At 48.5% G+C, this 26,870-nt stretch overlaps 1 long non-coding RNA gene across 1 annotated transcript; it reads right to left on the bottom strand.

Moving 5' to 3' along the window:
• Positions 1-26,506, bottom strand: LOC309891874. The gene is made up of 4 exons (XR_014319564.1): positions 26,225-26,506; positions 23,889-23,955; positions 3,423-4,025; positions 1-525 (listed from the first exon to the last, which is right to left on the bottom strand). It is a non-coding gene; the product is annotated as an uncharacterized lncRNA (long non-coding RNA).
• Between the last annotated feature and the right edge of the window lie 364 nt (positions 26,507-26,870).

The following is a 26,870-nucleotide window of genomic DNA, read 5'->3' as shown; positions in this document are numbered from 1 at the left end:
AAGTCCTCCTTCAGCCCCTTCTTGTATCTTGGACTCCTTTACTCTGCCCTGACGTGGCCTCATTTCCCAAAGAAATGAAGACAACAGTGGCTTGAGCAGTTCTCTGCCAGCTCTTTATTTTACCCCACAGAAGACAGAGGGCCAAGGAGAGACTGACACAGGCGTGTAACTCAGATGAATACATCACAAACAGGAAAGTGAAAGGTGGCTGCCTTCCAAAACCATGTCTTCACGAGGAGACACACTGGTTTATGGTGTTTCTGGAGGTCAGGGGTCCCTCCTGACATTTGTATGTTCTCCTCTTACCCCTCAAGCCCCTGTGGCTCTGCAGATCCCTTGGGTGGCTGCCTGCTGACAAGAAGCCCCCTCTCTAACCCACCTTCTCCTGAGCTCCTGGAGGCAGGCCACAAACTGAAAACTCCCACTCCAGGGCCAACACGCTCGGGGTGCTCTTTCTTTTCTTGACAGTCCTACGTGTTTCCTCGAGGACCTGGGAGCTGAGCTGGCTCTTCTGGCTCTTGGCACCTGTGGGAAGACCTCCACGGTCATTAATTATATCTGCGTGCTTCACTGGGGCCCCACACAACCTAGGTGCTCTCCACAGCTACAAGACTTTCAATCCTCCTCCCACAGTGCTTGCAGCTTGAAAATGGAAGCAGAAAATCTGTAATTCTGGTGATGACTGCCTGGCCTGGGCCTCAGGAATTCTTCAAAAAGAGAATGGAGAAGGTTTATAGCGTAGGTGTGCAATGAGAGCCAGTCCCTGCCCTGAGGTTTTACAGTCTCAGCTATCAGGGTGAAAGCACAGGAACAGGACAGAAGCAGGAGACCTGCGAGTCGCTGCGTTGCAAGGCGTGATGCTGCTCAGTTTCCAGATCTGAGATGTTTTTGAACCTATAAATAAACCAGGGACGTTAATGATGCCATTAATCTTGGTTGGCCGCCATCCCAGCTGTTCTCAGTGGCGAGGTTACCTTGCATCGCCCAGTAAAAGTTGGTCCCCACGGTCTTACCAGTCCACTGTGCCTTTGTTTACAATTTCTGCTACGATATGCCAGGAATGAATTCCTAAAAGTATAAACAAGGATTTCTCCTATCGAGGAAAAATGAAGTTTGCACATACTGGAAACAGGCCCCTTGGAAAACCAAGCCCATGCAGCTTTCCTCGGAACTGCCTGCTCAGATGTCCAAAATGGTTAGGCACAGCCGCTTGTGGTTAGGGAAATAAACGCTCCCCTACCACCAGATAGTAACGCCGGCCAACCTTCTTTTTTATTTCTGTGTCTTGCCCAAGAAGTTGCGACACCCTCTCAGCAGCAGCAGAAGGGAGTTGTTTGCACTCTGGTCCCAGGTGATGTGTGGCTCTGGCACTTATTGGGACTTACTTCCCAGGAGCACTCAGCACCGTGACTCGGTTTCCTTACCTTCACCCCCCGTTTCCCTTGTGCTATTTACCCTTAGTTCCCAATTTCTTAAGTGGTCTGGATGCCACTTCCTATAAAGTATCAACTAAGAACAAATAAGAGGGATTTGGATGCTGTTCCTTACCTTACCAATGACATTTTTGGGCCAATGTCAGCAATTTCTCTGTGGAAGATCCAACCCTCTTGACCTGGCTTGCAGCTCATAAACAGTGTAACCTGCTCTCCCTCAGGAACCGCAATGAAATGCATTTAATTTATTTGTTTTTTTGCTATTTTTCCCTGATGACATCCACTGGGCACTGGTAATACTACAGCTACCCTTTTTTTGGGGTTACTAAAGATGAGGGAAAACCACCTATGAAGGACAAACTCCCATTAATTTGTGGTGTGTAGGGGTCAAGCAGAACCTGAGAACAAGCTGAGGGGGTGGAGAACCGGGCAGCATGTGCCTGGCACAAGGAGGCAAGGTTTGGTGTGGCGTGTAGCCCTACAGGTGAGCAGGGAGATAACTGGGTCCAGCCCTGTGCACCGCATCTGGTAAGGGGAGCTATCCGGGACACCAAGATCTATATGATGGGGAGAAAGTTTCTTTCCCATCTTGATTAGCTTTCCTAGTTTTAATTGGTACAATTTTTATTAACTCCTAATTTCTATTTGTGGGTTTTGCTGAGCTGTTGCTGGGACTGGGAGTCTTCTTTATCAATGGGATTTCATCAGTTGGGTTTGCTTTCCATATATTAGCTTATTGCATTTAGAGAGTTGGCCATCTAAACCCCATTGGTATAAACTGGAGCAACGTCCACCTTGGAAGGGAAGTGGGGAAAAAAGCCCCTCAAAATCTCAGTTTTACTCCTAATTTTATTCTGTGTCTGGTGGAACAGCATGTCTGGTAAGAGACCAGCTCGCAGCTGGAGCCTGGCAGCAAACACACGGAGGTGCTCCAGACAGGCTCGACTTAACATTCACCTTGACAAAGTAATCAACCTGTCAAGCAAAGGAAGTCCTCACGGCCAGACTGGTGATGGAAGGTAACCAATACTCCATCTGCAGCATCGGGCAATAAAGGATTTAAAATATTACAGGAGAGGAGACCTGAAATGCTAGAGAAGAGAGCCTATGTAGAGAAGGGGAGAGATTAGCAACGTGCAAGAGCCAGAAAAATGAAAAAGAAACTCCAGAAATGTTTCATATTGGCTGCAAATGAATAACAGCCTCAAATGAAGTGGTTAAGGCTTGTTGCATATGGTAAAAATACGGGCTAAGCCAAGCAAACAGTCTCGGGCTAGTGGCACAGAAGAAATAATCTCCCTAGAGCAAGAAAAGGCATCTGTTTATTTATCCTGGTTATGGAAATGTCCTTGCCCAATGTCAGCAGTGCTGAGAGCTCTGTGGGCAGGTTGCACCATCTTCTGGCTCTGGAGGAGACCCGAAACCAGTGTCCTGTATGCGATGTCCCTGGACATCTCTGCACAGAGATCAGACAGGGCCGATAGCAGCAGCATGGAGAGATCCCTGAGCTCCCCTGAAGCAGCACCTGTACAGAACCACTCTGCAGGGATCAGGGTCGCATGAAAAGGGCCTTCAGTGGTGACACCAGCTAAAGTAATTAATTAAATTAAAATCCAGAAAACCCTCACTGCTGCTTAGAAAAACCTGATGTCTTGAGTGAGGGTTGAGGATCCACACCCCATCTGCAGAAGACGCTTCAGGGACCACCTGAGATATCTGCACATCAGGCACGGAAATGTGAAGATCTCACCTGTTAATGTTGATAATTAACTATTATACATGTATTTGCCTGGGAAAAGGTGCTTGAAGCAATTCCTTCAGGAGGCTGCAGTCCAAGGCAGTGGGAGCCCAGGGCTGCACTCTGTAGGTCAGAACAAATATACAGACAACGAGATTGCTGCCCTTGTCCTACGTGGGCACTGAACACACTATGGGATTCAGAAACACTGGACATTACCTCTGCTACATAAACCTGGCATTTCAGCTTACCTCTGATGTGGCAGAGCTTCCAAACTCTGCAGGCCTGACCAGACCGCTGTAGCTCGTTTGGGTTTCTCACCGTCCTGGAGGAGTTATTAGACTATTGTGAGACTGAGTCTCTAATTAGGTCCCTATAGCGGTAAGATCGTTTCCTCTGTAATCACTCAGTGGGAACTGGTGCTTTCTCCTCTGTATTCAGATTTTTATTTCTTTCACCCACATCATCTGTCCAAAGCCCTGAGTCTCCCAGTCCGCTGGATGCAAATGACTTCGGCATTCACTGTAAGGATGTTTCTTTCCAGCTGCTTCACGTTTCCTTTTGACAAGCTCTTCTAGAGAAATTTATAATGAATTAACTCCAGGCTGGACCACTTGCTACTCTCTTAAATCCAGTGCTGCTTCAGATCTTGATCAGCTGGTTTAATTTTTAACTCTCACAGAATTGGTAAGTCCAAGCTGAACTGTCGCACACCACGATCGGGAGATGGTTCCCAGGCAGGCAGAGCAGCAGCCAGGGGCAGTAGGCATGAGGTAAGCACGCAGAGGGACTCTACTTCTCCAGCATACCATCCGAAGGAGATGGTTCAGTTCACAGGGAAAGTTATCGGAGACCTGGAAAAGAAAGAGTCTTACTGATTTAAGTGCATGTGAAAAATGACGCAATGCACCGTGCAGAACATTTCACAAGCATCTTACAAAAGTGAAATTACACAAATGCACCTTTCTCCACATTTTTTTTTCCAGATCCTCTTTTCTGTTTCTTGTTTCTGAGCACATCCTTCGATACAAGCTTAAATTTGGGTCCTTGTTTGAGCTCCTGCACAAAATTGATCTCATTTCTGCAGGTCCTGCCCTCCCGAGTCCCACGAGTGCTACAGGGTCTGCAGGTGTTCACCCATTGTGAAAGTCGGGTCATTAGTGCTTTGGCAACCAACTGCTGATTCAAGCACCTGATTTTCATCGGTTTGACTTCCAGCTCTAAAATGTTGGCCTAGAGGTGAGGAGGATACTGGAATTTGTACCCCAGAGCCTGGAAACACGCTAGTCATTCTGAGCTCAGGCTGAAACGGAGGCTCCTCGCCTGTCAGAAGACTTAAAACAAAACAGGAAGTTCTTAATATCAGAGACAGAGCTGACTGGAGAGCCGAACAATATAAAGCAGAAGGTGTCTCCCCGTTTTCCTGTTTATCTCTTGCTATTTCGGAACGCAGGGGAGATGAAGCATCAAGGAGGAGTTTCTCAATCGCAATTCAGCGCTCAGGGCAGCACAACTGGAGCTGCAAACGGTCCACACCATCCCAGTAAAGGCAGGGCATCTCTCTCCTACAGCCCTTTGCCATGATCTGAACCAAATGTGCAACCCGGTTTGAGGTGTTGGGGTGGAACACGGCACACCAAGGCAGTTTGCAGGGGGCAGGAGCTTAGAGAAAGTGAGCAGTAAGCGAAACCGCGGGGGAGGGCGACAGGCTGGCTCGATATAATTACCTTAGGAAAACACTGGAACTAACGAACTTTCTCCCGAGAAAGGGCCATTAGATTTTTAATTAACACAGGCCATTAGGACCACAGCTCCACGCCACGGCTGAATGGTGGTTTATCAAACAGGACCGAATTGCTGGCACCGGCCTGGGAGGAAGCTGGAGCATCACAAAAAAATACCGTGTGTACCGGGCTAGCAGTGGTGGCACAGAAATGAGCCAAACTTGCTGACCTTGTGGCCAAGCCTTGTCACATCAGCACAGCACATGCCAGAGAGTGTTTGGCCTTCTGATGGCAGAGCCGGAGGGACAAACCTGTGGGGATTTGGGCTCGCTGGCTGCGGGAGCTTTGCTTCGCTTTGCTGGTCGCTGTGGAGGTGGGCAGGGGGCGAAGCTGCCTCCCCAGGCACAGCCACTCGCAGAGCTTCTCACGAAAGAAAAGATTTTTCTTGGCCCGGAAAAACTGGCACCGAGCAGGAAATTAAGGGTAAAAAACAGCTCTGTTTATTTGTTTCAACTTAAAATTGAGCAGGTGGTAATTCCTCGTACAGCTTGGCCTCTCTTTCCAAAACAAAGCACAGAATGGCTAAGGCTGGCAGCAGGTACCAGCTCCCTCAGCAAGGTTTCCATTCTCCTGGTGAAACAGGAGATTGGATGTGAGGATTCATTTTGCTTAGTTCCTTCCTTCTCTTCCTTTGTTTAAGGTTTTGGGGCTGTTGCTCTTTTCCCTTACCTTTTACTCGGCTGAAGCAGATTCACAGAACCAGATCACCACCACGGACCCTTCCCCCAACCCACAAATAAAGAGGTGAGCACACCCATCCCTTTTTAAAAGGAAAAATCTCGATCCCAAGACCACTGGGGCTGCAGATGCCAGAAGACAAGGGAAAACACAGCACCACGGATTTCATTGCCACCTCAAGGAAGTCAGCTGAGAACGAAGTCACAGAGCTGTCCCCCAAAAGGGCATCTTTCTACCACGAAGGAAGAAAACGCTGCTCTCTTGTATAAGGGCACAAGATGACAAAATGACCGGCCCAGGCAGCAGGAAGATGCAGCTTCACGTTACAGCTGAGTCAGTCTGACAGCGTCGTGCTGCAGACGAGGATGGGCTCCTCGCCAGCTCCGGTGCTCTGCTCCTCTTCCTGCCTTTGCACTTTGCTGCCTCCTACCCCGAGGACTCTGTTTCAGGGACCTACACCAAAGAAGACTCTCTCTGCAAACCAAGGCAGCATCCTGAGAAATAGCTTAGCCACTAGACCTCGTTTTTTTTGCAAGTAGGCAACTAGAAAAATGAACAGAGCAAAGGTAAGAAGAGGGGAGAGACAGCACCTTTATAGGTTCGCATCCCTGTAATGCCACACTCCTTTTTTCCCCCTTTTTCCTCCCCAGTTATCACTCCAGCAAGCCTGCCTGTGGATGAGCCAGGCCAGCTCCTCGCAGAAAATGGATGGTATAGTCACAAGTCATTTTCACGCTTTAACCAAGAAATAAAAGAATAGGTGAAATGAAGACCAAAGAATCCTACAAAGCGAATTAGCGAGCCTTACAGCAAATCATTGGCTCTGTACAGCTCCAGCCAAACATTTCTTTGCATCTTAAAGCCAGCTGCTCTAAGTGCCCTGAAGCATCCCTTCTGCTGTCCAAAGCATACAGCCGAAAGGTAGTGCAGAGTGAACCTACTCGGGGCCTTGTAGGGCTCTCTCCAGTGCCGTATCTGAAGGCCTCCCCGTCTTTGAAGTATTCATCTTGTGTGCCCTGGGGGTATGGAAGTGTTATTCTTACTTCAAGAACAAGGGGCAAAAGGCTGAGGCAATTTGAGCAGCTTGCCCAAGGGAGTCGCTGGCAGAGCAGAAACCTGGCCGTAGCTCATCGACATCGCAGGCTAACACCTGAGCCTGCAGACACGCCCTCTTCTCCCCGAAAACGTGAGAAAAGGAGAAACAAAAGCAAAGCCATAAAGCAGCGGTTAGAGTCATTTAGGAGCCCTCAGCACAACCTCCCACGCAGCAACCACTGCGCAGTCCTGGCTGGTTCTGCGTTACCTTTCCCCTCTCGGCTCCCCTGCTCCATCCCGACACGAGCTGGGAGCTGCCTGGGGCAGAGGCTGTTCAGCTACTTCACCTGGGGTATCCTACAGAGGGGCTGAAAATCGGGGCGAAGAGGCCAGGTTTTGCTTTCTCTGTTCGCTCCAGGATTTTTGACTTTAGTGAGATTATTTAGGTTGCAGGCAATAGCTCTTGAGGGTGACAAGGATCTGGCTAGTGAGCCCAAACAAGCCTGGAAGCCTTGCACACAGCAGAGATTGCTTTGTAGGAATGAGGCCCTGCAAATGAATTGTTTATGAAATCTCTGATGTCCAAACTGTTGCTGAGGAGGATTTATGTGTAGAGATGTGAGGATGTGTTCCTCCTCCACTACTGGCTATTCCTGTGCGTTTCCTCTCTCCCTGCCCTTCAAGGCTTTGCTCTGAATATATCGATGTGTACTGTTCCTGAAGAGTCTTGGGAGAGAATCTAGAGGGCAAAGATTTGCTTCAAAGCAGATCTTCAAACATCTGTTTGTACTTACTGCACAAATATTTAGCACACTAGAGCACATAGCTGCCTGTAGCTTCAAGGCAAACACGAATGCTAAGAGGTATTAAACGCTCTTAAACATAAACAAGATAGCCTGGAACAGCTTATCGGTTAGGTGGTAATGGGTGGGGAAGAGCTCGTTGTGTATTTAAGGCTCAGTCCTTTTCCCGGTTTATTTCCATGTTAGTCATGGGACCTGGAGAGAAAAACTCTCCTGTGTTTCAGCCTGGGAATGACGCTCAGATCACAGCCGGTCCCGACTCACTGCTGCAGCGGCTCCTGTCTGCTGCTGCCCCGGGCTGCAAGGGCAGGCTCTGGCCAGCTGCCCTCTGGGTCACCCGAGGGTGGAGAAGACCTCTAATGGTTGCTGATGTCCAGAGAAGGGCTACGGAGCTGGTGAAGGGCCTGGAGCACGAGTGCTATGAGAAGCGGCTGAGAGAGCTGGGGGTGTTTAGTCTGGAGAAGAGGAGGCTCAGGGGAGACTTCATTGCTCTCTGCAATAAACACCTGAAAAGAAGGTGTGGGGTGCTGGGGATCAGCCTCTTCTCACAGGTGACCAGTGACAGGACCAGAGGGAATGGCCTCAAGTTGTGCCAGGGGAGGCTCAGGTTGGAAATGAGGAGACATTTCTGCTCAGAAAGAGCAGTCAGGCACTGGGACGGGTTGCCCAGGGAGGTGGTGGAGTCACCATCCCTGGGGGTGTTCAAGGAGAGGTTGGACGTGGTGCTTGGGGACATGGTTTGGTGGGTGACATTGGTGGTAGGGGATGGTTGGACCAGGTGATCTTGGAGGGCTTGTCCAACCTTAATCATTTTATGATGGCCAGGCCACCTGCAGGAATTACAGCTGAAGGGGAAGGGGCAATTTCCCTGACATCAGAGGTCCTGCTAGTTGGCTGTACAGGAGCACGAGAAGAAGCCTCTGGCCTCCGATTAGCATCTGATTGCAGATGAACACGTTATCACCTGCTGTTGCTCGATGCCACTCCACCAGGACACTTGTAGCATTGCCTGGGAGAGAGGCATCGTGCTTGTCTCAGCTGCTAGGAGCTGCTGGTGTTTTAGCCCCACACTCTCCTGCTAGATGAGTGAGGAGTTCATTTGGCTGGCTGAAATCCCCGAATCACCTGCCGAAAGGGTCAGCCGGCTGCCAGTTCTGGTGCACGGAGGGGACAGGAACACGGGACAGAAGCTGTGAGGACAGACGGCGTGGCAGTGGTGCTGGCCTTGATGGGCGCAGAGCATTAGGGAGAACATCTCCGTATCTCCAGTTCACAGACTTCTGGATGGTCTGATCTCACCTCCTTGGAGATTTCAGCTAAAACACAATTTGGAGCAGCTCTGCCCTGGACATATGTCGCCTTCTGCCAAGTCTGCTGCAGGGACAGAAATCCTTGCCAGCGGAACAGTCATAAACAGCTGGGCTGGTTGCCTCTTCAGTCACCTCGCTATGATTTGCTGGAGCTCATTTGTCAGAGCCCTAAATCACAGCACAAACACTGGAAAACAGCCTGAAATGGATCTGCCTAGACCACAAAAACCTGCAGATTTTCTGCAAACGTGCAGTCCATCCCAAAAATCGACGTTTTCTCCAGGACAGCTAATGTTTGTTCTCCGATCCGAATAGGGCCAGCAACAAAAGCACTTTGACACCGAGATTTCTGGTGGTACGGGAACGTCCCTGGGGATTGTAAGGTAGTTTCTACACGGACAGAAGTTTGTAATGCAGATCCAGATCCAGTCCTACATTTGTGGAGCTGAGGAGGGCTTTTCCACCGCGTTGAGCTAATGCAACTGAGCCAACAGGAATTAATGCTATGCCCTTTTCTGCCTGTTGAGACACGGTGAAGGAAAGCAGCCACCTTAAATCAAAGGGTCCAGATTCAGGGAGGTGCTCGAGCTAGAAATCAGAAGGCAGTTTACAGATACTTTGATAACTTAAGCTTTTATCATTCCACAGGCCCCAGAGATCACTTGGTGAGGGCTGAATGAGTTTCCTCATATGGTATTTGAAGGCAAAGTCAATCTACATTTGCTTCCCAACAGGCAAGCCCAGGCAGCTACGGCGTGTTTCAAAAAGGGGAGATTAAACACAAGTTTTCGGTGCTACTCTCTGAAAAGATACAATCGGTTCTATCGTTGGGAGCTTAGGAGTTAGGAGTTTAAATCTGATGTAGGCAGCTTTGAAGCGCCAGTTTTGTCAAGAATATCCCATGCTTTGTCCTATCTTGAAAACTGAATTGTTTAGCTATTAAGGGAGATTAATGTAATCTCTCTGCCTATGAAATTGGATTTTGAAACTGCTTGCTCACTGTACTATCTCAAGTGCAGCCAGCAAAACCTCTGCTCCCGTTCATGTTGCTACAGACTGCGGGTCACACCTTGCCGGAGCCCAGGGTGTGCTGGATCGCAACGAGGCCAAAGAGCCTGGTGGGCCGCACCAGGAGGCACGTAGCTGGCAGGCCAAGGGGAGCTATTAATTCCCCTCAGCTCCATGCCAGGGAGGCCACGGGTGACACGCTGGGCTCCTCTGGGCCCCTCAGATCGAGGAAGAAGAGGGGTAGCAAGGTGGTTGAAGCGTAGGCCTCACAGGCCAGGAGCAGAGGCTGAGGGCTGGGTGTAATCCAAAGATGGGGGAGATGAATGGTTGATAGCCTCCTGTAAATCACACCCGCCTCATGGAGCCACAGGAGTGACACACACTGACACCTGATGTGAGGGGCAACAAAACCAGGATGGAGCTTGGAGGGTCAGAATGGATAGGGGCTCTCCATCCTTGGTAGCTCTCAAGACCTGGTTAGACAAGGCCAAGGCTGACCTGACCTAGTGCAACGGTCCTGTGCTGAGCCTGAACAATCCTGAGACCTTCAGAGGTCCCTTCCAACCAAAATTTCTGTGATTTTGTGGTTTTCCTAGTTTGAAGAAGCTGAGTGCTGTTCGGCTACATGGATCCATATCCTTTTATGTTAGCTAAGGATCTGAAAATCCCATAACACTATTCAGAAAACATTTCGGAGAAATGGAAGTACCAGTTCTGAGGGAGATCCCACATTTTGCATGGTGCCATGATGGCCACAATTTTGGACTCCACCAGGTTAGTTTGGGCTCCAGGAGGACAAATGTAGATACACAGGAGATATACACATGCACAATCTGAAATCCCATGCTTTCATCTAGAACAAGAGGATCTCTTAACCTCAAGAGGATAAATGACTGTGTGCAGAGCTCTGTGATAACCAGACTGTAACAAAAGCTCAGGGGTACCAGCTGGGTGGAAAGCAGCACCAAGTCAAAGCAGTGGACCTCTGGCTGTTGTATAACTATGCTGTCCAGTAGCACAAATATTCTCCAACTTCTTCTGTTCCTTCTCTAGGACTGTGCTATCAGAGGTGGTGATGACCACACATCCCATCCTAACCGTGGACTACCTGCAAGGTACATCATGGGATCCCCAGAATAGCAGGTCTGAGCTCCACGCTGAGGAGGACATCAGGACATAAGTGAGAAGTAAGATGAAGACTTGGTTTGTGTTTTTTTGTTTTTTAATTTTATCTTTCTTGGCATACTCCTCTACCTTTCTAAGGAGGGCAATTTAAAATGGGTATCATTATCCATGCATAGAGGAGGAAAAAAAGCAAGCAAGTTTTCCTCTGTTGGTTTATTAAGCTGAGGGCTGCCAAGGAACTAACAGTGAAGGTTAAGAAATCTGAGCCCCTCCTGCACGTTTCTTCCCCTTTCCATGGCCAGAAGCAGCGTGTTGTGCTCCCCTGCAACACCCCCTCTGCCTGGGAAACGTGTCTGGCAGTCCTGTGAACACGGTCTGGCCATGAGTGTTGACAGTCCAGTTCCCTCACTCAGAGGTAAATGGTCGAAGAAGAGAGATCCCAGGGCAGGAGGCAATCGCTGCAGTGTCAGGGATTTCTGCTTGTCGTCAGCTAACCCACACCTTGCCTCCTTGGAGCAGCTTCTCTTCACTCGAGGTTCCTGGCCGCAGGGACTGCATCGCTGCTTCCACCACTGCGTACCCATGCACACCACTCCACAGGCACTTCAACGAGCTCCCTTTCTGTGAGCAGTGGGACCATGAAGCATCCTCTGGCTGTCTGAAACAATTGCTCTCTCTGGCCCTTGGGTATCCTTAGCCAGAGATTAGCAACTCCACGCCCCAAAATCTGTAATATTTGCTAGCCCCTTGCATCCTCTGGATGTCCCCTGCCAAGGAGAACCTATGTGCAGAGTAAACTCATCATGACAGCACTGGCCAGAGCTTCTGACAAGCCTTCCATCTGCAGTGCTGCTGCCCTACAGCACTACCCCTTGTGGGTAGTGGGTAAAAAGAAAAAAAAAAAAAAAATATATATATATATATATATATATTATTTTTTTAATGGTTATTCTTTCCCTTTCTGCAGCAGCTGAAAATCTAACTTGTCTTCTGTCTTTCCCAGAAATATCTTTGACTGCACTGGCTTGAGAAGCACCCTGGCAGGAGTGAGTTTGTTAATGACTGACTGCTCCAGGGCAGTGGAGGAGTTGGCACTTTTGATATGGGGAGAAGGGCAGAAGAGAAGGAAGGCAAATGAGCGGGTGCCTGTGGTTGTTATGCTTCTCCTGATGCACCTGACAGAGACTGCAGGAATGGTTAGATGGCTGCTCAAGTGCTTGTAAAATGTGGGGAGCCCTACACACCAAAGCACCACAGGCACAGGCCGTGTCACCACCAGCAGTAGGCTACACAACACTGATGAAAAGGACAAGAAATAGTGCCCGTGTCCTCTGTTTTCAAGCAGGAAAAAAAATATTTTGGATTTTCTCTTTCTTTTGGACTGTGTAAACAGTTATATAGACCATTTATGCACAACTTGCTTTGTCTGGTTTTATGCATCTGGGTTACTTGCCTATCTGTCCTCTCCGGTTTTAAGTATTTGCCCACTAAGTGCTGTTTCCTTGACCAAAAGCTTTACTTTTGCCTTCTGAATTCCTTATTGAATTGAAAGCACACGTATATGCTGCCCCAGTGCTGCCCTCAGTATGCTTCCCAGGGCTCCGAGGTGCCCTCTAGGCCAGATTCAAACCTCAAAGGGAAGAACTTGTCACAAAAGCAGTGCCTCAGGGCTTCCCGAGAGCATCCCAGCGGTCCGGGTGCCTGTGCTACTCTTGTCACCCCAAACTAGAGCTCAGCAGAAGAAGGATGACACAGAGCAGCCACAATACCTGCGTGTACTGCATTGTCAGCTGGCAGGGTGACCGGGGAGAGAGCTGGGGGGAGCTGCTACATGGACTGGGTTGTATGCAGGCTTTTAGGACCCACTGCTGGGAACTGACAACGTTTTGTATGTACATGCAGCTTTACATGGTCTTAACGGTATCTGAACATCTGCTACTGCTTAAAAGGCAGCTCAGTCATGACCTACCTGCAGAGAAGACCTTGGATATTGTTTTTTAAAGCAGTGGATAGGTCAGAATGCAAATGCTACTAGGAAAAGCTCGAGTGAGCATATAAATATTACATTTGGCTCTACCTGCTCCTAGTACCGCTGCCTGCCTATATACACCCATTATTTCTTACAGTCAAAACTCCTTGGAGCATGCATGTTTTGTTCCTTGTTCAGAGTCCAATACAGCACGATCCTGGTTATAAACATTGACTGCTGGGTCCTGGAATGGTGAAAATTATAATATTTCAACATTAACCTAGTTAGCAGAATCACTAAGACAAAATACGTTGTTATTAAGCCATCCATATTCCTACAGAACTATTAGTTAATGCTGCTCTCTCACTAGCATAGCATAACTAGGATGTAACAGTGTATTTGTACCGATAAGTGTTCTCAAGTGAAGAATTAAGTTTTATTTGCCATCAGCAATGTGATGTTAAGTATATTAACTGCAAACTTACTAGCCACCAATTAGCAACATAGTATAAGCACCATAAAATATGGAAGCAAACGCTCTTGACTCCGGCCCAGTAGGGCTGCCACTTTGATATTTCTGAAATTTAATTAAGCAAATGTCATCATTTCTAACAGAAACCATCTTGCAGTGAAGCATGTTTTCAAATGCTTGGAGCAAAGCAGAAAGGAGCACAGAAATCTTGAGGAGTTCGGAATTGTTCCCATATTAGGTACTATTTCCATAGTGAGCTGTGTTCCCGGTTTATCCATTTTCATTCACCAATTTATTACATAGTATGCACTAGGGATGTGTGTCTAGATTAAAACCTCATTTGTGTAGGTGCTGCATGAGCAAGTCATGAGATAATCCCTGGTCCTGCAGATTCCAGTGTTGTGTCACAATGATCTAGAAGCAGGGAATCATGGAAGCACGGAATCACAGAAGAATTTGGGTTGGAAGGGACCTTAAAGATTGTCTAATTGCAACCCCCTGCCATGGACAGGGACACCTCCCACCACACCAGGTTGCCCAAAGCCCCATCCAGCCTGGCCTTGAGCACCTTCAGGGATGGGGCAGCCACAGCTTCTCTGGGCAGCCTGTGCCAGGGCCTCATCACCCTCATAGTCAAGATTTTCTTCCTTAAACTGAGTCTAAATCCACCCTCTTTTAGTTTAGGACGGTTATCCCTTGTCCTGTTGCTATATGCCCCTGCAGAAAGTCCCTCTCCAGCTTTCCTGTAGTACCCCTTTTAGGTACTGGAAGGCTGCTCTCTGGCAGAGGATACAAGACATGTAGAATGGAGAGAAGGTACAAACTGGTGTGTCTGACAAGCAAGCACATTCTTCAGAGCAGAAAAAAATCTTGCTTTTCAGGAGAAAAATCATGTAGCATGACAGTGCACACAGGCTATGTAGATGTCTTATTAATATTTAACTAGAAAGCCATGAAGGACTTCAAGACGTACCTACACTGCACCAAGTGAACATGGTCTGCAAAGCCCGAGCTGCCTGGAGCCAGGGTCACTGCAGCCAGATTGGTCAAGGCCTGGCTCAACAAGCTTTGACCTTTTTGCTGCCATGCAATCCATCTTAATGCAAATATACTCCCCTTCCTACCCTCTTTAGTACCTCTGTATGCCACTGCAGTGCCTACATCATCCCATCTCTCTGGGGTCTCAGCTGGTCCTTAGTGCACTGGGGCGTTCTGAGGACCCATCTTAAAGGAGCTGTCAGGGCATGGGGGGCAGGTGGGAAAATTAAAATAGCTTTATATCTAACGCAGAGGGGAAGGCAGATGAGATAGCAAGCAGAGGTGAGATCAGACTGTGGATTCTGAAGGTATAAGGCAAGGGATTATTAATGAAGGGACTTGTTTGAGTGCCTTGGTAACGTGGTAATGAGAGACCGTGTATTACTGCTTCAGCAAACACTGCATATATAACATGGCATTGTGAAATCTTTGTATACAAGCACAGTTACAAGGATAAAATGATAAAAGGAAAGCTTAGCCATATTTCTAAATATACTCTCTTTTTAGGGAAAATAATGTTGACAGAGCCAGAACAGGCCTGATATATCCAACTCTCATGCACATGTCCTCATTCTTATGGTTTAATAATCATAATGAACTATGAGGGAACGGTAAATAGTCTTCATTCCACATCTCTGAGGATAATAGTAAGAAGGAAGAGATCTTAAATATTGGTAATGACTTGTAGAGCTGTGCATTGCTTAAAACATCGAGCACGAGCCAAGAAACACCCCTCAAGGCTGCAATCAAAAACTGTTTTTGGCTCTGCACTGCGAACAGAAATTTTATTTGATCAACAGAGTTATTGCAACAGACTTGCTGTTTAGCCTCTGGAAGCTTGTCTCTAAAGCAGCAGCTTGTCTCAGTGCAGCTGAAGGCTCCACACAGCAAAGCTCTGGGCTAGCGAAACCGCAACCTCTGCTAACAGCTTTGGGTCGGTTGTGATGGCCACAACATCTTCAGCTCTTCTCCCTTCCCTAACTCAGGAGTCTCCATAACTTTTCGCATAGAAATACATTTTCTTGAGAGTGGAGAATACTGGCAGGGAGAAAAGAAAGGAACTTTAAAATATTTTTTAATAGAGGTTCTCAGAAAATGACAGACTTTCTCGAAATATTTTAGATTTTTTTTTTTTTATGTGAAAAGCAGAAAACAAGTTGAAATTTAGAAAGCGGGTGGTCTGTTATTCATATTTATATCTGCCATCATAAACGTGTTTCCTGCTGGTATCACTAAGGAAAAAGAAGAGTTTTGAGAAGAACGATAGCTGTTAAGAGCAGAAAGTCATTTTCAGCACGCAACAAGAAGCTGTACTGATCCGAGAAAACCCAGGAATGATGCTGGCTGCTGCTGAGAATGACACGCTGAATGCTATCTGGATCATTGTTTAGTGACACACAGATAATCAGCATTTCCAGGCTGAAGGGTTGGTGATCTGGCCAAACAGAGCCTTCTACAAACACGGGGATAAGATTTAAAAAATTAGCAGGCTCCTGTTCAGCAGAACAAAACCAACGGGGCAGGGAGTCCATTATCGGGCAGAAACACAAGGCCTCAGCTGCAAAACAGGCATGAACTGCCTGAGATCCTCAGGAGAGAAGGAGTTTCAGGCAAACCTGACGTAGAAAAGAGCTCTAGGGCCCAGAGAAGAAACTGGGTCCTCACACAGGCCATGAGGAAAAGATAGGCCAAAACACAGCAAAACTAGTCTACCTAGAAATAGAGATATTTCGCATGATCCACCTCAAGTCCTACTTAAGCATAGAAATAAAAACCACATGGCTTTTCTAAGCATCAGCTTAGTTTTGTTGTTGTTTTTAAATAGTTTTTTTTTTTTTTTTTTTTTTTAAGAGAAAAGCATTAACACCAGATTTTTTTATTTTTATTATTATTTTTTTTTTTTTAAACAAAGATTAGGGCAACTCAGGAAGTTTGCAATGAGTTGGAGAGCCTGTGACTGTCTGGTTCAAATCCAGGCAGTATGAAAAGAGGTGATGATGGGTGGTTGAGATCAAAAAGATACCTTTCTAAGCAGGGAGAAGATATTGTAGCAAAATAAAGAAAATGGGAAACAGGAGAAGAGGAAAAGCAAGCACTTTGTCCACTGTTGCCTCTAGACTTCAGGAAAATAGTATGTTTATTTCTAGTGAGAAACACACACCTTAATACCCTAGTGAAAGCCACGCAGTAGTGGGAGGCTCAGGTGAGCATTTGCTTCCTGCAGGGCAGCTTTGGATGCACATTTCCAGTACAGGGGAGATAGAGATCACAATCGCTGTACAACTGTTACACCCGATTTCTAGTTAAAACAACACAGCAGCATCTCCGAAGGGAGGTGGTGTCGGCAGGTACAAGCACCAACAGCAAGCTAACAACAGAGAGCCCTGGAGAAAGAGCAGAGAGGCCTCCCCAGGCTGCTAGGATCAAGTGTATGAGCAGTTAAACCCCATAAGAAGGATTGGCACCTCTTCCCATGAACAAAAAGCTCGTCTGTAATTAAAATCAAATCCTGGGAAGGGCGTGTGGTGCATCTCTTGGAAGCATGCGGTACAAGCTGGGGAGATCAGTGGCGTTCACACCATACCTTTCATTTTCTGCCTCAATAACCCACAGAGGTGGTGGGTGATGACCATCACAAAGGTAAGCACTGGCATTTCACACTCCCAGTGCTTCCTCACCCACTGGAACCACTAAGACCTGAAAACCAGACTGGGATTTGGCCCACTGCACGTAGACCGGTCACAGAAAGACTCCCAGCATAGGCCCACGGCTGTTTCTAGTCCTGCAGGAAAAGGACATCCTCTTGCTAAAACCTGCTAAAAAAAAATCTCTGCATGCCCCTCTTCATCCTCTGGAGCCCTGGCTGCAGACTGGGTTGATAATAAGCAAACCAGGAGGGAGGGAAGGGGCCCAGCTCGGAGGTGATGGCAACCCAGCATGGGTAACATCTGATCCTTCAGGAGAGCTGGGAACAAACACCGCCAAACAGCCCCATCCAGTCCCTGCAACATGACTAAACAGATCTGCACAGGCAGATCTGTGCAGCCTGCGAGAGGAAATCAAACACACAGAGCATGTTACAAGGCTGGCAAGCAGTCCCTTTTTTTATTATTATTTTTTTTTTCCTCCAGCTGAAACTCATCCTCCCTTTTTATTTACTTCCAACGGGAGGAAAGGCTGGAAGAAACTACTGCCTCATCACCGAGGCGTCTCACCATGCTCCACAGTGCAGCTTAAAAGGAATTTTGCCTGTTTTCCTAAAAACAGCCATAGCTGATGCCTTTGCAAAGAGGACACCGAGGAGGAGTCATCCGTGAAGGGAGAAGGCAGAGATGGGTAGGATACCCTGGGGCAGGGAGAAGCTCCACAGCTTGTGTAACTTGCCAGGGTAGAGAATTGCTCTGACAAGTTGCACAGGCTTCTACAGCGGCTACGAATTTGATCCTATTAAAAAAATATATAAAAAAAGCAAGTATCAACAACTTAATCACATGCCTGGATCACATGGTAGCACGGGCAACGCACAACAGCAAGTGCTGCTTTTTTTTTTTTTTTTTTTTTTTTTGATTTAAAATGGGAGTGAGGAGTGAAACTTGGGTGGAGCTTTCTGCTGCTCGCTGGGAGGGAAGATGTCTTTGCAGCACCTCCTGCCTTGCTTTTGCTCTCCAGCAGCAGCGTGGGGACTCTCCAGGCCCTATTAGGGCTGTTGGGGCTGCAGTTTTTGCTTGGCCCCACAGACTCTGGGTTCTTCTGCCACCCAGACCAGCTTTGGTATGGTCTCACCAGGTCTCACCACCTGAGGGGAGATGGAGTGGGTTAAAAGCAGGAGCACTGGCCCAGCACCCGACATGGTGGCAGACCACGGTGCTCAGCACAGCTAGTCACAGCTGGCCAGAAACCAGCAGGAACAGGCCAGGGATGTCTGTGGGGGGAATAAAGAAGAAGATCTCAGGAATGGGAGGTGTCAGGATCCCGGCATGGGGAGGAGATGCTGGCAGGAAGGGTGTGGGGAGGATGGGGAGTCACACCAACACTCTGCACAGGGCTGCGGCCTGTTTGACCTCCCTGCAACCACCAGCATGGGGTGGTTGAGGTGGGACCGGGCTCCCATCACCATCACCTCTTTCAAGAGGTGGTATGGAAGAAATCCCAGCCAGCATTCGTGTCCTCGTGGCAAGGCAGGGCTCCCTGGGGAGTCAGGCCTCACCAGCAGGGCTGCTTCCAACCCAACCACGCGCTGCCTGGTCAGATCTTACCAGTCATGGTTGGGTATTTTTTTTTTTTCCCCAGAGACACGTCTACTTTCAAAATCATCTTGCCTGAAAGTTTCTCAGAGTGAAACAGCGTGTTTTAACTCACAGAAACCTTTTGGGTTTTTGCACTGTGCTGTTTCCACCTCTCTTTGTTTTCTGTGGTGGCAGAGACCCCAAAGGCTCAGATCAGCATCACTACCAGTTTGTTGCATCGATGATTTCCAAACAAAAACCCCTGTCATTTCCTTACCCAGTTCTCTCACACAGTACCTACAGATCTGCAAGTCTTACGCTGGAGGTCCATTTCCAGTAATCCCATCCACAGTAGACATGGATTTTCACAATGAACAAAAATAATCAGCACCCCCCCCCACCTGCCTCTCTCCTTGCACAGCAGCCTTCCCTGGCAGAAAGCGATCAAAATTACAGCAGCAGAGAGGTCCTCACAGGGATGCAGCTTTTCCTGGCAAAGCCGGGCTTTGCTGATGTATCCTGTGTGCACACATGGAAACACTAGGAAAACAAGAGAAGCGTTTGCACCCTGAGGTAGATGGGCTGCCCAGGTCCAGGATCCTGCCTCCTCGGAGCCCTGAGCCGCAGGGCTCTGCCAGCAGGCACTGCAGGACACGCTCTGCTCAGCTGTTTCCTTTTAACTACTCTGGCACGATTAAAGAAGCACAGCCCTAAATGTGGCTACAGTGATACCGCTTTTAAAAAAAAAAAAAAAAAAGCTAGTTTTAACGGAGCATGCCTTGTGCTAACATCAGTGTGGGCACTGGTGGTTGTACCACTATCAACCTCCCTGTGCAAATAGCAATTATCACCCTAACTGAAGGTTTTTACAGGCACTGGGGAGAGATGAGACCTCTATGCTATTTGTTAGGGCAGGAGGAGGTTGTGTCTTGCAAAGTATTCTTCTGGTTTGCAGGAACCAGAAATGTAAAGGAAGATATTTGTTTTCCTTTTTTTTTTTTTTTTTTTTTTAAATAGCTTGCTCTAAGGAATGCCTTTCTCAACCACAAGAGGATACAAGATGGAAGGGATACAGGACCTAATAACCCACCTGGAAATACTTAGTATGGAAAAGCTGTTCAGCGAGTTCGGGGATTATGCCAAAGAATTATCAGACAGGCCTTGCTTGATATGATTTGGGTTTGTGGGCAGCTTTTACAGCCCAGCAGGATTTCCCAAAGCTGAGGTACTTCTAAGCTGCCCTTGTATGTGCCTGGCCCTTATTGCAGTCCTGGCTGCTGGCCAAAGGGATTCTGTTTGTGAGAGAGCGAACAAGTGAGGATCATTACGACTTGGAAGAAGCTCAGTTCTTGTTCACCAAGGACTCTGGAGACGGAGAATGGGACTAGAAATGAATCAGAACGTGGGAGCCAGTGAGGAGCCGGCATGCTCTTGCAAATCTCAGCTATTTAGGACGTGGTTTGCAGGCTGTGGGACAGCTTGTGTACAGAAGTAGGTGAACCTCGGATGCAGGAGGATAAAAGGCATCCTGCGAGTTCTGTGTCTCCAGCTCTCGGGCAACCACACATCAGCAGATCTTTCCTCTGACATGGAGTGGCTTCCATCAGTTTCCTCACAGCTCTGACTCCTCTCCTAATCTTTCCTGGTCGCAAGTGACCATATGGCCTCGGGAACATGATGTTAAAACAATGTGAGAGTTTTCAGAAAGCTATGGCAGAGCCTCGGCTGTACTGTCTTCAGGAGAAGGGAAAAACAGAGCAATGAAAAGGTAAAGAAGGAAAAAAAAAATAAAACACAACTGTAATTTTTCCAAGTTAGAAAGGATGACTACAGAAACCATCCAGCCTCCTGCAGACCAAGACAATTGAACTCTGACATCCCTAAGGCCCCCTGGTAGTATTTCCAAATGAAAATTTACAGATTTTTGAGCAATCTTGTTGGGAGGGTGGGAGACTGGGGGGGGGGGTGGGGGGAAGAAAGAAAAGTAAATTCCATGGAAAGCTGCCATTCTTCATTGAATCTAAAATAGAACTTCTTGGAAGGTTCCCAACCAGGCATTTTTGTGTGGAAAACACTAACTCTTCAGATTGGGCACTGTCCAAGGAAAAAGTGCACACCAGTTTTGGACAGGAACAGAGTTAGGGGTCTAGATGCAACAGAGAGACTCATTCACTCTAAAATACTTGCCAAAGAGTCCTGTTATGGCAGGACATGAGACGCTTGCAACGCCTGTTATTTTTCTGTAGCACGTTATAGGTCTGTCTTTAGGTCTCTGACTGTGCATCCACGGGGCTTTGGGGAAGTATTAGGGAGTCCTGGAGCACAGCTCGCCCATTACAGGCGGTGGAAATCTACTCACTGCAGTTACTGGGGTCCTGAGAGCATCCATCTGAGCTTCACACCTGGATTTGGAGAGATGACTTACGCCCCGTGCTGCACTGAAGTGAGGGGACTGAGGGGAAGGGATGTCAGAGCAGGTAACAGCAGTGTGTTGTTTAGTCAGTGTCTTTTTCTGAAGGTTAAACCCATGTTTAGCATGAGGCAAGGCATGGGAGGAGTAGGAAACAAGCAGGGAAACGGGCCATCCCCGGGGCTGTGACTTGGTGTTTGTTTGAATTTGGGGTTTGCTGAACTGATATCCACTAAGGCCAGTGTTTCACACTTGGTATTGCTTCTTGCCAAGAGTCTTTGGGCAGTGGACTAGGAAATGGGAGCACAGATTTTAGCTCAAGGCTTCCTCCTCCCATTGAAAAGTCCCAGACCTACCCTTGCTCTATGATATTTGATCTCACGCACTGGAAGGAGAATTTTTTTTTCCCCCATCCTTCTTTGAACTCTCCCTCCTTCTGCAATGCTTGCCCTGACAGTGTCAGAGCGCCCACCTCTTCCATCTGCTCCTCTGCGTACACTTGCCCATGCGGTTCCTCTCCCCTGCGTTTCACCTTTAGCCGAACGTGACACTATTCCCAGCCAGTCAGATCCAACGAGGCATGGAGCTCACCCACCTTTCACCTAGCGGAGGCAGGTGATGAAATTCCTCCTTGGTTCTGCACCATGAGCAACCCCTTTTTTTTCCTGCTGGGTTTGTGTTCCCGCGCTCCACCGGTCCCCAGCCTCACATCTTCACCCTTGGAGCCACGCAAGTGCATATTCCCAGCCAGCAGGGCCTTCCACCTGGGACTGGGTTAAGAATACCTGATTGTTTCGCTTTTATTTGAAGGGAGAATCCTGCCTTCCTATTCTTGCCTGGGGCACAGCACAGCTCTCGAGCAGGACTAGTATTTCTGGTTTCTTCACAATACCGGCTTTATCAGCCAGAAGAAAGCTGAACTCTTGAGGTTTTTTTTTTTTTTTTTTTTTTTTTTTTTTTTTTTTTCCAAAGAGGGTCACAGCAGGCTTGGCTGGAGCCTCGCGCCGATCAGCTGTGTCCTGAGTGCCTGGTGCTGGGGCTGCACAGAAGGACAGGGCCACTTGTGCAAGCAGTCTCGCTCAAACATAAACAGAGCAGCTCCGTCTCCTCTTCCTTTGGGACTTTCATGCTCCAGGAGCTCAGAAGGATGCCAGAAATTGCACAGGACATGGTAAAGCTTACATATATGTGTGTCTCTATGTACGTAGGTACGAATGTATCTGTGGATGGCCCTTGGCAAAAGGGTGAGGTGGAAAGCAGCTGTGATAAGGGACTGGAGATGCTATTAATGTGTTCTGTCAAGGGCTGGCACATGCTCCCTCGTGTTTGGATGTCTGAGGCTTAGGGAGTTGATTCTTCTTTTTATAGGCCGGTGACTTGAGCCAGTGTAGGCAGATTGTCTCAATATTGTGGTAACAGCAGAGGGGTTTGGGGGAAAATGGGGTTAAGAAGAGGGTTTGTGAAACAATCCATGGATTTCTGAGGTATCAGGGTGAGTGGGGGTTGGCTGGCAATAGGTGAGATGGTTTGGGGGACCCTGAGTGGGTAAAGGGTCTGGAGAACATCAGTGGGGGTTTGGATGATTCTGGGCAGGTAAAGGCATACCCAGGTGGACGGGGACTTTGACAGCCTTGATTTTGGGCTGGAAACGGGGATTCTTGGTCTCTGTTTCTCTCCTTGACCCTCACTTGATGGCAATTCCCTTAATACAGAATTTCCATCCCAACCTGCATGTCCCTCATCCCTGTTCCCCAGCACTATCACTCCTCCAAACCCCCTCACATCCAGGCACACGATAACTGGAGGCTGTTCTGAAGTGCAACAGGGTGGGACAGGAACTCCTGGGGAGAAATCGTGCTCCTGCAGCATGTGAGCAGTAAGAAGGGACCCCCAAGGCCTGCAAACTCTGTACTTAACAGATCTATTGTAGCCCAAAGGAGATTATTTATGAAGGCCAACTAATCTTTTCTTTTTTTTTTTTAAAGGAAGAAGTGGTGTCTCATCCGAAGATACTGTAAGGCAAACAAACCCAGTGAAGCTGCTGTGTCAGGAAGTAGAGAAGAAACCCACATCCCATCAGAACTAACCCGCTTTTAGCTTTGCATCCAAAAATATTAGTCCATTTATTGCCCATTAAAAATTCCCTTTGTCTCCTCTCAGTTGTGGTGCGAGCCTGAGATGTTAAAGCTGGCTCTGTCGGTCTTTAAAGTAATGTTTGAGATCTATTTACTCATTAACTTTCAAATGCAGGACACTTTCAAAACCTTTTCCTGAGGGCATCCCTGTGTTGTGTTGCAGAGAGTTACTGTTGTTTTCCCACCTACCCTGAAGGGCTGTTTACGATACGATCTCTCCCTTTTAATCCTCTTTTCCTTTCATGTCGAACAAACAGCGCTAAACAGAGCACAAGGGGAAAAGACAGATCTCACACATTATAATCAGCTATATTTAACCGAAGAAAAGAAATGCTTGGCAATTAGAGCGCTCATTTGGTAAATTAACGCTCAAGAAGCCTTTTTCCTATGCATTTTCCAGATAAAACCTCCCTTCTTCTTCGTATTGAGGGTAGCACAGATAAAGGGACATTAGGGTGACAGTGACGGGGCTCCCACAAAAAGGATTTCCCTTCAGAGACCCTGCACAGAGGGAGGCGCACACAGAGACGTGGGCAGTATTGAGGTGTGGAGCTGTGACAGAAAACATTACGTTTCAAAACTGGCCATTTTCTCTGGTGCTTTTTCACAGGAAGCCTTGATTTCTCTGTCTCCTTACACCTGGGCAGCTCAGGACTGTGCCGGTGTTGCACTGCCAACACCAGCAGCCCCCGGTTCCCCCTTCCCCTCTCCCCCTGCCACTCACCCCTCGGCCGTGCCATTTCTGTGCAGCGCATGAAACGAATCGCAGAACACATCCAGGTTAAAAATAGCTGAAAAAAAAAGAGAGAGAGGGAGAGAAATGAGTTCCAGAACCTGGACTGACATCCTCAATATACATCCAAAGACAATGCGCCAGGACAGTTTAGCTCAGGTTCAATCCATCCAGCCCCAGCAGTAACTTTTCCCTTGGTGTTGTATGGGACAGAGAGGCAGAAGTCTCAGAGGTCACTGATTTCCTTGCTAAGCTTTGTGAAAACGCTTGGCTGGGCACAGGATGGGCCAGCAGCCAACTGGGCTAGTGGTTGCCTGCACGCTGGCGTTAGCTGGTCAGCCTGAACACACGTACCTGCCTGCTGCCCTGCCAAAAATCGGAGCACACAGAGGCAGGGGGAGCTGGGCTTGGTGCTCTGCGTGAAAGGAGCAAGGAGCAAGGGGCACGGACCCACGGGCATCCAGGTGTCATTAGTTCCACTGCTCACAAAGCGATTTGTTTCCAGAAAAAAAGTCAAACTCTACAACTAAAGACCTGTTTTGCCACTGAGCCTGTAAATCAAGCGAGCAGTTTCTCCCCCAATTTGGGAGGAAGCTGCGAGCTCAGCCTTGGATTCCTGCTCAGCCTCCAGCAACCACTTCTGCTTTTAGCGCTCCGGACACCAATGAAAGCCACGGGTGCCAGTTTCTTTCCCATACCCAAATGTCACTCGGAGCCCTTGTTTCTCCCCAACAACTCTTTTAGGCACTTGCTTCATCCCTGCTCCTACCTGCCCCCTTTTTAATCTACAGCAGCTTGCCAAGAGCTCTGCTCCTATCCCATTTTTTTTTTTCTATAACCTTTGTGCACCCACTCTGGCTGATCCACGGCCTCGGAGTTGGGTGCAGAGCGGCACATAACACACGTGTGGCTGCTTGCCCTCTTCTCGGGAAGAGAACAGTCCCCACGTCAGAAGCAGGCACTGGCTCTTTTGGGCTCTAATCACAACAACGCCGCTGGAAATTGGGTCTGTTCCCATCGCCTGTGGGTTCCTATAAGCCTTCGCTTTCCCCAGCAGTGGAAATGATCATCACCATGGGCAGGTCTTGGGCTTCTGCAGGTGGGAAAGCAGGGGTTTGGGGCAGCTGGGGATTTCCTGCTGCAGGAAATCCCCAGGTGGCAATAATCCAGCCTCATGGCTCCGCGCCATCCCCGCTGCAGACACCCAGGAGCTTCAAATGGAAGAGCATAGCTGCAGTGAAGAGGTGCCGGGGTGCAACCCTAAAGCTAGGGCTGGAGGGCTGGGAAGGAGCCCTTTGGTGGCAGAAGATCCCGTCCCCTCTCCTCACCAGGCACAGGGGTGTAGGGGATGCCTGGGAGCCCTTGCCACAGGGAAAAGCTGTCCGTGCATCGCTGTGGTGGTAGGCTCTGGTGTCATCCTCAGGCAACTACGGAATTTGGGGAGGTGGTGGCAGGGGGGGCTCAATCAGCAAGCTGGCAGAAGCGGCGTAATTGGTGTATCAAAGGCCCCTTTTTCTCTCTCCCCCCGTTCACATTTTAACAGTGCCCTATTTCATTCTACATGTCAGTAAACAACAAAATCATTACTGATAAAACTTGCCCGGAGCAACAAGACACATGCGAACAATAAAGCACTAAGAGCCACATTTCCAGAAGTGTGTGTGCAGAAATGTCTCTGGTACAATGTATAAGCAGCATGTGGTCTGGATGTGGCGAGCAGCGCCGGGAGAGGAAAAGGGGAACAGATGGAACCTGTATGTGAGTGACAAGGGCGGGCGTAAGCTCGGATCGAGTTTTGCGCCGTACGCAGAGGGCTGAGCTTGAAAAGCCTGGAATAATAACCACATTTTAAGGAGGACTGCAGCAGGGGGGCGTGCAGATAAGGACGGGAGAGCTGCAGAGGACGCAGCACTGGAGACGATGATATATACGCAGCACGTGAGGGATGGGGTCTGACGAGCCGGCCGCGCACGCAATCCAAGGTGTGCACGTTTTCAAACCCATCGGCCTCTCCCCGAAACCTCGGTGAGCTCGCAGGGAAACATCAGGAAACGATAAGGCGGGGTCAGAAAGGTCTGAGAATTCCACACAGCTGAAATAAAGATTGAGCAAGGGGAATTAACATCAAGAAATGGGATTCAGATGTTTCGAGCCGGTCGTCTGAGCCGAGTTAATGCAACGCACCACGCTCCGCTTCAAAACGCCGGCATGGTGCAGCTGGGGAGCCCTTCCCAGGGCTGTGAAATGCAGCTGAGGAGGCCTGGATACAAGCAGGGTCTGAGCGGTGAATTGGGATTAGAGCCTTTAATAGCCCGGGCTAATTTTACCATTTCCACGGGCCGCTGGCAGGGAAAACAAACCCAGCAGCAAGGCCACATGAAGCAGCACGGCCATCTTCACGTGTTCGAGGCTTGCCTCCTCTCTCCATGCATGAGCTGAGAAGTCTTACTCTCTTTTTTTATAACTGTGAAGCACTCTGATGATCAGCACCCCTCGCTCTCTTATTTTCGGCACGTTCAGGTGAACATCTATGCAGCTATCCAGCTGTGCAGGTGCTGTAGCAATACTCCGTGCATCATCAGTTCATGGTAACTTCACTTCTTGGCTGCAGGGTGCTGTAGAGGAAAATTAGACACAACAGATATTAAGCTCTCAGATCCCAGATCTTTTCCCCACGCTATTCATACGTGTTTGCATGGCAGCTCTACATACGTCACGCTGTTCCGGGCCAAAACTCTCTCTGGTACATCTCTGGTGAAGCTAAAGGCAAATCTGACACCGTGATTTGTGCTGTAAACAGAACAGACCAGGGTGTGTTCTCTTGCCCTTTGGCAAGTGGCACAGCGGAGCTCCTCTGTAGGGCAAGCTCCCCTCCCACAGCCACCCCCCAGACAAAAAAAAAAAGCTGGTTTCATCCAGGCCCAGAGGAACAGCATCTCGGGAGGGCTCAGAGGTAAAGGCCAAGCCTTGCCA

This window comes from Aythya marila, assembly GCF_965140915.1.
Source record: "Aythya marila genome assembly, chromosome: 1".
Lineage (NCBI taxonomy): Eukaryota > Metazoa > Chordata > Aves > Anseriformes > Anatidae > Aythya > Aythya marila.
Note: the sequence above shows the minus strand (reverse complement) of the source record. Positions and strands in the feature narration are given on the sequence as shown.